Source organism: Mixophyes fleayi, unplaced genomic scaffold (genome assembly GCF_038048845.1).
Source record: "Mixophyes fleayi isolate aMixFle1 unplaced genomic scaffold, aMixFle1.hap1 Scaffold_1662, whole genome shotgun sequence".
Lineage (NCBI taxonomy): Eukaryota > Metazoa > Chordata > Amphibia > Anura > Limnodynastidae > Mixophyes > Mixophyes fleayi.
In genome coordinates, this window is record NW_027446021.1 from 75,001 (window position 1) to 82,500 (window position 7,500).

The window sequence follows — 7,500 nt, forward strand, 5'->3', positions numbered from 1 at the left end:
AGTCGGAACAAGAGAGAAAAAAAAAAGGGCCTACAGCACCTGGTATTCCCAGGTGGTCTCGCATCCAAGTACTAACCAACCCCGGCTCTGCTTAGCTTCCAAGATCAGGCTTGTTCAGGGTGGTGTGTCTGTATGTATTGGTTTCCTATTGACCTACATCTCTTATACATCTAAAAACCAGCATTGAAGGAAGCCGGAACAAGAGAGAAAAAAAAAAAGCCTACAGGACCTGGTATTCCCAGGTGGTCTCCCATCCAAGTACTAACCAGGCCTTGCCCTGCTTAGCTTCCAAGATCAGACGAGATTGGGCTTGTTTAGAGATGTGTAGCTGTAGGTTTTGGTTTCCTATTGACCTACATCTCTTATTATCTCAAAACCAGCATTGAAGGAAGCCGGAACAAGAGAGAAAAAAAAAAGGCCTACAGCACCTGGTATTCCCAGGTGGTCTCCCATCCAAGTACTAACCAGGCCCGTCCCTGCTTAGCTTCCAAGATCAGACGAGATTGGGCTTGTTCAGGGTGGTGTGGCTGTAGGTAATGTTTTCCTATTGACCTACATCTCTTATACATCTAGAAACCAGCATTGAAGGAAGCCGGAAGAAGAGAGAAGAAAAAAAGGCCTACAGCACCTGGTATTCCCAGGTGGTCTCCCATCCAAGAACTAACCAGGCCCGTCCCTGCTTAGCCTCCAAGATCAGACGAGATTGGGCTTGTTCAGGGTGGTGTGGCTGTAGGTATTGTTTTCCTATTGACCTACATCTCTTATACATCTAGAAACCAGCATTGAAGGAAGCCGGAACAAGAGAGAAGAAAAAATGGCCTACAGCACCTGGTATTCCCAGGTGGTCTCCCATCCAAGTACTAACCAGGCCCAGCTCTGCTTAGCTTCCAAGATCAGACGAGATTGGGCTTGTTCAGGGAGGTGTGGCTGTAGGTATTGGTTTCCTATTGACCTACATCTCTTATACATCTCAAAACCAGCATTGAAGGAGGCCGGAACAAGAGAGAAAAAAAAAGCCTACAGCACCTGGTATTTCCAGGTGGTCTCCCATCCAAGTACTAACCAGGCCCAGCCCTGCTTAGCATCCAAGATCAGACGAGATTGGGCTTGTTCAGGGTGGTGTGGCTGTAGGTATTGTTTTCCTATTGACCTACATCTCTTATACATCTAGAAACCAGCATTGAAGGAAGCCGGAACAAGAGAGAAGAAAAAATGGCCTACAGCACCTGGTATTTCCAGGTGGTCTCCCATCCAAGTACTAACCAGGCCCAGCCCTGCTTAGCTTCCAAGATCAGATGAGATTGGGCTTGTTCAGGGTGGTGTGGCTGTAGATATTGCTTTCCTATTGACCTACATCTCTTATACATCTCAAAAACAGCATTGAAGGAAGTCGGAACAATAGAGAAAAAAAAAGGGCCTACAGCACCTGGAATGCCCAGGTGGTCTCCCATCCAAGCACTAACCAGGCCTGGCTCTGCTTAGCTTCCAAGATCAAACGAGATTGGGCTTGTCCAGGGTGGTGTGGCTGTAGGTATTGGTTTCCTATTGACCTACATCTCTTATACATCTCAAAACCAGCATTGAAGGAAGCCAGAACAAGAGAGAAAAAAAAAAGTACTAACCAGGCCCAGACCTGCTTAGCTTTCAAGATCAGACGAGATTGGGCTTGTTCAGGGTGGTGTGGCTGTAGGTATTGGTTTCCTATTGACCTACATCTCTTATACATATCAAAACCAACATTGAAGGAGGCCGGAACAAGAGAGAAAAAAAAAAGCCTACAGCACCTGGTATTTCCAGGTGGTCTCCCATCCAAGTACTAACCAGGCCCAGCCCTGCTTAGCTTCCAAGATCAGACGAGATTGGGCTTGTTTAGAGATGTGTGGCTGTAGGTATTGGTTTCCTATTGACCTACATCTCTTATACATCTCAAAACCAGCATTGAAGGAGGCCGGAACAAGAGAGAAAAAAAAAGCCTACAGCACCTGGTATTTCCAGGTGGTCTCCCATCCAAGTACTAACCAGGCCCAGCCCTGCTTAGCTTCCAAGATCAGACGAGATTGGGCTTGTTCAGGGTGGTGTGGCTGTAGGTATTGTTTTCCTATTGACCTACATCTCTTATACATCTAAAAACAAGCATTGAAGGAAGCCGGAACAAGAGAGAAAAAAAAAAAGGCCTACAGCACCTGGTATTCCCAGGGGGTCTCCCATCCAAGCACTAACCAGGCCTGGCCCTGCTTAGCTTCCAAGATCAGATGAGATTGGGCTTGTCCAGGGTGGTGTGGCTGTAGGTATTGGTTTCCTAATGACCTACATCACTTATACATTTTAAAACCAGCATTGAAGTAAGCCAGAACAAGAGAGAAAAAAAAAAGTACTAACCAGGCCCAGACCTGCTTAGCTTTCAAGATCAGACGAGATTGGGCTTGTTCAGGGTGGTGTGGCTGTAGGTATTGGTTTCCTATTGACCTACATCTCTTATACATATCAAAACCAGCATTGAAGGAGGCCGGAACAAGAGAGAAAAAAAAAGCCTACAGCACCTGGCATTTCCAGGTGGTCTTCCATCCAAGTACTAACCAGGCCCAGCCCTGCTTAGCTTCCAAAATCAGATGAGATTGGGTTTGTTCAGGGTGGTGTGGCTGTAGGTTATGGTTTCCTATTGACCTACATCTCTTATACATCTCAAAACCAGCATTGAAGGAAGTCGGAACAAGAGAGAAAAAAAAAAGGGCCTACAGCACCTGGTATTCCCAGGTGGTCTCGCATCCAAGTACTAACCAACCCCGGCTCTGCTTAGCTTCCAAGATCAGGCTTGTTCAGGGTGGTGTGTCTGTATGTATTGGTTTCCTATTGACCTACATCTCTTATACATCTAAAAACCAGCATTGAAGGAAGCCGGAACAAGAGAGAAAAAAAAAAAGCCTACAGGACCTGGTATTCCCAGGTGGTCTCCCATCCAAGTACTAACCAGGCCTTGCCCTGCTTAGCTTCCAAGATCAGACGAGATTGGGCTTGTTTAGAGATGTGTAGCTGTAGGTTTTGGTTTCCTATTGACCTACATCTCTTATTATCTCAAAACCAGCATTGAAGGAAGCCGGAACAAGAGAGAAAAAAAAAAGGCCTACAGCACCTGGTATTCCCAGGTGGTCTCCCATCCAAGTACTAACCAGGCCCGTCCCTGCTTAGCTTCCAAGATCAGACGAGATTGGGCTTGTTCAGGGTGGTGTGGCTGTAGGTAATGTTTTCCTATTGACCTACATCTCTTATACATCTAGAAACCAGCATTGAAGGAAGCCGGAAGAAGAGAGAAGAAAAAAAGGCCTACAGCACCTGGTATTCCCAGGTGGTCTCCCATCCAAGAACTAACCAGGCCCGTCCCTGCTTAGCCTCCAAGATCAGACGAGATTGGGCTTGTTCAGGGTGGTGTGGCTGTAGGTATTGTTTTCCTATTGACCTACATCTCTTATACATCTAGAAACCAGCATTGAAGGAAGCCGGAACAAGAGAGAAGAAAAAATGGCCTACAGCACCTGGTATTCCCAGGTGGTCTCCCATCCAAGTACTAACCAGGCCCGGCTCTGCTTAGCTTCCAAGATCAGACGAGATTGGGCTTGTTCAGGGAGGTGTGGCTGTAGGTATTGGTTTCCTATTGACCTACATCTCTTATACATCTCAAAACCAGCATTGAAGGAGGCCGGAACAAGAGAGAAAAAAAAAAGCCTACAGCACCTGGTATTTCCAGGTGGTCTCCCATCCAAGTACTAACCAGGCCCAGCCCTGCTTAGCATCCAAGATCAGACGAGATTGGGCTTGTTCAGGGTGGTGTGGCTGTAGGTATTGTTTTCCTATTGACCTACATCTCTTATACATCTAGAAACCAGCATTGAAGGAAGCCGGAACAAGAGAGAAGAAAAAATGGCCTACAGCACCTGGTATTCCCAGGTGGTCTCCCATCCAAGTACTAACCAGGCCCGGCTCTGCTTAGCTTCCAAGATCAGACGAGATTGGGCTTGTTCAGGGAGGTGTGGCTGTAGGTATTGGTTTCCTATTGACCTACATCTCTTATACATCTCAAAACCAGCATTGAAGGAGGCCGGAACAAGAGAGAAAAAAAAAAGCCTACAGCACCTGGTATTTCCAGGTGGTCTCCCATCCAAGTACTAACCAGGCCCGGCTCTGCTTAGCTTCCAAGATCAGACGAGATTGGGCTTGTTCAGGGAGGTGTGGCTGTAGGTATTGGTTTCCTATTGACCTACATCTCTTATACATCTAAAAACCAGCATTGAAGGAAGCGGGAACAAGAGAGAAAAAAAAAAAGGCCTACAGCACCTGGTATTCCCAGGTGGTCTCCCATCCAAGTACTAACCAGGCCCGTCCCTGCTTAGCTTCCAAGATCAGATGAGATTGGGCTTGTTCAGGGTGGTGTGGCTGTAGGTATTGTTTTCCTATTGACCTACATCTCTTATACATCTAGAAAACAGCATTGAAGGAAGCCGGAACAAGAGAGAAGAAAAAAAGGCCTACAGCACCTGGTATTCCCAGGTGGTATCCCATCCAAGTACTAACCAGGCCTGTCCCTGCTTAGCTTCCAAGATCAGACGAGATTGGGCTTGTTCAGGGTGGTGTGGCTGTAGGTATTGTTTTCCTATTGACCTACATCTCTTATACATCTAGAAAACAGCATTGAAGGAAGCCGGAACAAGAGAGAAGAAAAAAAGACCTACAGCACCTGGTATTCCCAGGTGGTCTCCCATCCAAGTACTAACCAGGCCCGGCTCTGCTTAGCTTCCAAGATCAGATGAGAATGGGCTTGTTCAGGGTGGTGTGGCTGTAGGTATTGGTTTTCTATTGACCTACATCTCTTATACATCTCAAAACCAGCATTGAAGGAGGCCGGAACAAGAGAGAAAAAAAAAGCCTACAGCACCTGGTATTTCCAGGTGGTCTCCCATCCAAGTACTAACCAGGCCCAGCCCTGCTTAGCTTCCAAGATCAGACGAGATTGGGCTTGTTCAGGGTGGTGTGGCTGTAGGTATTGTTTTCTTATTGACCTACATCTCTTATACATCTCAAAACCAGCATTGAAGGAAGTCGGAACAAGAGAGAAAAAAAAAAGGGCCTACAGCACCTGGTATTCCCAGGTGGTCTTGCATCCAAGTACTAACCAGGCCCAGCTCTGCTTAGCTTCCAAGATCAGACAAGATTGGGCTTGTTCAGGGTGGTGTGGCTGTAGGTATTGGTTTCCTATTGACCTACATCTCTTATACATCTAAAAACCAGCATTGAAGGAAGCCGGAACAAGAGAGAAAAAAAAAAGGCCTACAGCACCTGGTATTCCCAGGTGGTCTCCCACCCAATTACTAACCAGGCCCAGCCCTGCTTAGCTTCCAAGATCAGACGAGATTGGGCTTGTTCAGGGTGGTGTGGCTGTAGGTATTGATTTCCTATTGACCTACATCTTTTATACATCTAAAAACAAGCATTGAAGGAAGCCGGAACAAGAGAGAAAAAAAAAAAAGGCCTACAGCACCTTGTATTCCCAGGTGGTCTCCCATTCAAGTACTAACCAGGCCCGGCCCTGCTTAGCTTCCAAGATCAGATGAGATTGGGCTTGTCCAGGGTGGTGTGGCTGTAGGTATTGGTTTCCTAATGACCTACATCACTTATACATTTTAAAACCAGCATTGAAGTAAGCCAGAAGAAGAGAGAAAAAAAAAAGTACTAACCAGGACCGGACCTGCTTAGCTTTCAAGATCAGATGAGATTGGGCTTGTTCAGGGTGGTGTGGCTGTAGGTATTGGTTTCCTATTGACCTACATCTCTTATACATCTCAAAACCAGCATTGAAGGAGGCCGGAAAAAGAGAGAAAAAAAAAAGGCCTACAGCACCTGGCATTCCCAGGTGGTCTCCCATCCAAGTACTAACCAGGCCTGGCGCTGCTTAGCTTCCAAGATCAGATGAGATTAGGCTTGTTCAGGGTGGTGTGGCTGTAGGTATTGTTTTCATATTGACCTACATCTCTTATACATCTAGAAACCAGCATTGAAGGAAGCTGGAACGAGAGAGAAGAAAAAAAGGCCTACAACACCTGGTATTCCCAGGTGGTCTCCCATCCAAGTACTAACCAGGCCTGGCTCTGCTTAGCTTCCAAGATCAGATGAGATTGGGCTTGTTCAGGGTGGTGTGGCTGTAGGTATTGGTTTCCTATTGACCTACATCTCTTATACATCTCAAAACCAGCATTGAAGGAGGCCGGAACAAGAGAGAAAAAAAAAAGCCTACAGCACCTGATATTTCCAGGTGGTCTCCCATCCAAGTACTAACCAGGCCCAGGCCTGCTTAGCTTCCAAGATAAGATGAGATTAGGCTTGTTCAGGGTGGTGTAGCTGTAGGTATTGTTTTCCTATTGACCTACATCTCTTATACATCTAGAAACCAGCATTGAAGGAAGCCGGAACAAGAGAGAAGAAAAAAAGGCCTACAGCACCTGGTATTCCCAGGTGGTCTCCCATCCAAGTACTAACCAGGCCCGGCTCTGCTTAGCTTCCAAGATCAGACGAGATTGGGCTTGTTCAGGGTGGTGTGGCTGTAGGTATTGGTTTCCTATTGACCTACATCTCTTATACATCTCAAAACCAGCATTGAAGGAGGCCGGACCAAGAGAGAAAAAAAAAAGCCTACAGCACCTGGTATTTCCAGGTGGTCTCCCATCCAAGTACTAACCAGGCCCAGCCCTGCTTAGCTTCCAAGATCAAACGAGATTGGGATTGTTCAGTGCGCTGTGGCTGTAGGTATTGTTTTCTTATTAACCTACATCTCTTATACATCTAAAAACAAGCATTGAAGGAAGCCGGAACAAGAGAGAAAAAAAAAAAGGCCTACAGCACCTGGTGTTCCCAGTTGGTCTCTGAGCCAAGTACTAACCAGGCCCGGCCCTGCTTAGCTTCCAAGATCAGACGAGATTGGGCTTGTCCAGGGTGGTGTGGCTGTAGGTATTGGTTTCCTAATGACCGACATCACTGATACATTTTAAAACCAGCATTGAAGGAAGCCAGAACAAGAGAGAAAAAAAAAAAGTACTAACCAGGCCCAGCCCTGCTTAGCTTCCAAGATCAGACAAGATTGGGCTTGTTCAGGGTGGTGTGGCTGTAGGTATTGGTTTCCTATTGACCTACATCTCTTATACATCTCAAAACCAGCATTGAAGGAAGTCGGAACAAGAGAGAAAAAAAAAAGGGCCTACAGCACCTGGTATTCCCAGGTGGTCTCGCATCCAAGCACTAACCAGCCCCGGCTCTGCTTAGCTTCCAAGATCAGACGAGATTGGGCTTGTCCAGGGTGGTGTGGCTGTAGGTATTGGTTTCCTAATGACTTACATCACTTATACATTTTAAAACCAGCATTGAAGGAAGCCAGAACAAGAGAGAAAAAAAAAGGTACTAACCAGGCCTGGACCTGCTTAGCTTTCAAGATCAGACGAGATTGGGCTTGTTCAGGGT

At 46.5% G+C, this 7,500-nt stretch overlaps 15 non-coding genes and 17 pseudogenes across 15 annotated transcripts; all 32 read right to left on the bottom strand.

Moving 5' to 3' along the window:
- Window positions 1-217: 217 nt before the first annotated feature.
- LOC142116291 (5S ribosomal RNA) lies at window positions 218-336 on the bottom strand (annotated as a pseudogene).
- Window positions 337-416: 80 nt separating this feature from the next.
- LOC142116198 (5S ribosomal RNA) lies at window positions 417-535 on the bottom strand. Its single transcript, XR_012682417.1, has one exon. It is a non-coding gene; the product is annotated as a 5S ribosomal RNA (ribosomal RNA).
- An 81-nt stretch (window positions 536-616) lies between these two features.
- Window positions 617-735, bottom strand: LOC142116103 (5S ribosomal RNA; annotated as a pseudogene).
- Window positions 736-816: 81 nt separating this feature from the next.
- On the bottom strand, window positions 817-935 carry LOC142115960 (5S ribosomal RNA). The gene has a single exon (XR_012682313.1). It is a non-coding gene; the product is annotated as a 5S ribosomal RNA (ribosomal RNA).
- A 79-nt stretch (window positions 936-1,014) lies between these two features.
- On the bottom strand, window positions 1,015-1,133 carry LOC142116048 (5S ribosomal RNA). Its single transcript, XR_012682393.1, has one exon. It is a non-coding gene; the product is annotated as a 5S ribosomal RNA (ribosomal RNA).
- An 81-nt stretch (window positions 1,134-1,214) lies between these two features.
- On the bottom strand, window positions 1,215-1,333 carry LOC142115933 (5S ribosomal RNA). The gene has a single exon (XR_012682288.1). It is a non-coding gene; the product is annotated as a 5S ribosomal RNA (ribosomal RNA).
- An 81-nt stretch (window positions 1,334-1,414) lies between these two features.
- On the bottom strand, window positions 1,415-1,533 carry LOC142116286 (5S ribosomal RNA; annotated as a pseudogene).
- A 239-nt stretch (window positions 1,534-1,772) lies between these two features.
- On the bottom strand, window positions 1,773-1,891 carry LOC142116235 (5S ribosomal RNA; annotated as a pseudogene).
- A 79-nt stretch (window positions 1,892-1,970) lies between these two features.
- Window positions 1,971-2,089, bottom strand: LOC142115949 (5S ribosomal RNA). The gene has a single exon (XR_012682303.1). It is a non-coding gene; the product is annotated as a 5S ribosomal RNA (ribosomal RNA).
- An 82-nt stretch (window positions 2,090-2,171) lies between these two features.
- Window positions 2,172-2,290, bottom strand: LOC142116080 (5S ribosomal RNA; annotated as a pseudogene).
- Window positions 2,291-2,528: 238 nt separating this feature from the next.
- Window positions 2,529-2,647, bottom strand: LOC142116094 (5S ribosomal RNA; annotated as a pseudogene).
- Window positions 2,648-2,919: 272 nt separating this feature from the next.
- LOC142116292 (5S ribosomal RNA) lies at window positions 2,920-3,038 on the bottom strand (annotated as a pseudogene).
- Window positions 3,039-3,118: 80 nt separating this feature from the next.
- Window positions 3,119-3,237, bottom strand: LOC142116210 (5S ribosomal RNA). The gene has a single exon (XR_012682418.1). It is a non-coding gene; the product is annotated as a 5S ribosomal RNA (ribosomal RNA).
- An 81-nt stretch (window positions 3,238-3,318) lies between these two features.
- LOC142116104 (5S ribosomal RNA) lies at window positions 3,319-3,437 on the bottom strand (annotated as a pseudogene).
- An 81-nt stretch (window positions 3,438-3,518) lies between these two features.
- Window positions 3,519-3,637, bottom strand: LOC142115995 (5S ribosomal RNA). Its single transcript, XR_012682345.1, has one exon. It is a non-coding gene; the product is annotated as a 5S ribosomal RNA (ribosomal RNA).
- An 80-nt stretch (window positions 3,638-3,717) lies between these two features.
- On the bottom strand, window positions 3,718-3,836 carry LOC142116049 (5S ribosomal RNA). The gene has a single exon (XR_012682394.1). It is a non-coding gene; the product is annotated as a 5S ribosomal RNA (ribosomal RNA).
- Window positions 3,837-3,917: 81 nt separating this feature from the next.
- Window positions 3,918-4,036, bottom strand: LOC142115996 (5S ribosomal RNA). Its single transcript, XR_012682346.1, has one exon. It is a non-coding gene; the product is annotated as a 5S ribosomal RNA (ribosomal RNA).
- An 80-nt stretch (window positions 4,037-4,116) lies between these two features.
- LOC142116110 (5S ribosomal RNA) lies at window positions 4,117-4,235 on the bottom strand (annotated as a pseudogene).
- An 82-nt stretch (window positions 4,236-4,317) lies between these two features.
- Window positions 4,318-4,436, bottom strand: LOC142116038 (5S ribosomal RNA). Its single transcript, XR_012682384.1, has one exon. It is a non-coding gene; the product is annotated as a 5S ribosomal RNA (ribosomal RNA).
- Window positions 4,437-4,517: 81 nt separating this feature from the next.
- LOC142116061 (5S ribosomal RNA) lies at window positions 4,518-4,636 on the bottom strand (annotated as a pseudogene).
- Window positions 4,637-4,717: 81 nt separating this feature from the next.
- On the bottom strand, window positions 4,718-4,836 carry LOC142116006 (5S ribosomal RNA). Its single transcript, XR_012682354.1, has one exon. It is a non-coding gene; the product is annotated as a 5S ribosomal RNA (ribosomal RNA).
- A 79-nt stretch (window positions 4,837-4,915) lies between these two features.
- LOC142115950 (5S ribosomal RNA) lies at window positions 4,916-5,034 on the bottom strand. The gene has a single exon (XR_012682304.1). It is a non-coding gene; the product is annotated as a 5S ribosomal RNA (ribosomal RNA).
- Window positions 5,035-5,116: 82 nt separating this feature from the next.
- On the bottom strand, window positions 5,117-5,235 carry LOC142116240 (5S ribosomal RNA; annotated as a pseudogene).
- Window positions 5,236-5,316: 81 nt separating this feature from the next.
- On the bottom strand, window positions 5,317-5,435 carry LOC142115990 (5S ribosomal RNA). Its single transcript, XR_012682340.1, has one exon. It is a non-coding gene; the product is annotated as a 5S ribosomal RNA (ribosomal RNA).
- An 83-nt stretch (window positions 5,436-5,518) lies between these two features.
- LOC142116036 (5S ribosomal RNA) lies at window positions 5,519-5,637 on the bottom strand. Its single transcript, XR_012682382.1, has one exon. It is a non-coding gene; the product is annotated as a 5S ribosomal RNA (ribosomal RNA).
- Window positions 5,638-5,877: 240 nt separating this feature from the next.
- LOC142116158 (5S ribosomal RNA) lies at window positions 5,878-5,996 on the bottom strand (annotated as a pseudogene).
- Window positions 5,997-6,077: 81 nt separating this feature from the next.
- On the bottom strand, window positions 6,078-6,196 carry LOC142116108 (5S ribosomal RNA; annotated as a pseudogene).
- Window positions 6,197-6,276: 80 nt separating this feature from the next.
- LOC142116313 (5S ribosomal RNA) lies at window positions 6,277-6,395 on the bottom strand (annotated as a pseudogene).
- An 81-nt stretch (window positions 6,396-6,476) lies between these two features.
- LOC142115968 (5S ribosomal RNA) lies at window positions 6,477-6,595 on the bottom strand. Its single transcript, XR_012682320.1, has one exon. It is a non-coding gene; the product is annotated as a 5S ribosomal RNA (ribosomal RNA).
- An 80-nt stretch (window positions 6,596-6,675) lies between these two features.
- Window positions 6,676-6,794, bottom strand: LOC142116192 (5S ribosomal RNA; annotated as a pseudogene).
- Window positions 6,795-6,876: 82 nt separating this feature from the next.
- On the bottom strand, window positions 6,877-6,995 carry LOC142116247 (5S ribosomal RNA; annotated as a pseudogene).
- Window positions 6,996-7,237: 242 nt separating this feature from the next.
- Window positions 7,238-7,356, bottom strand: LOC142116330 (5S ribosomal RNA; annotated as a pseudogene).
- Between the last annotated feature and the right edge of the window lie 144 nt (window positions 7,357-7,500).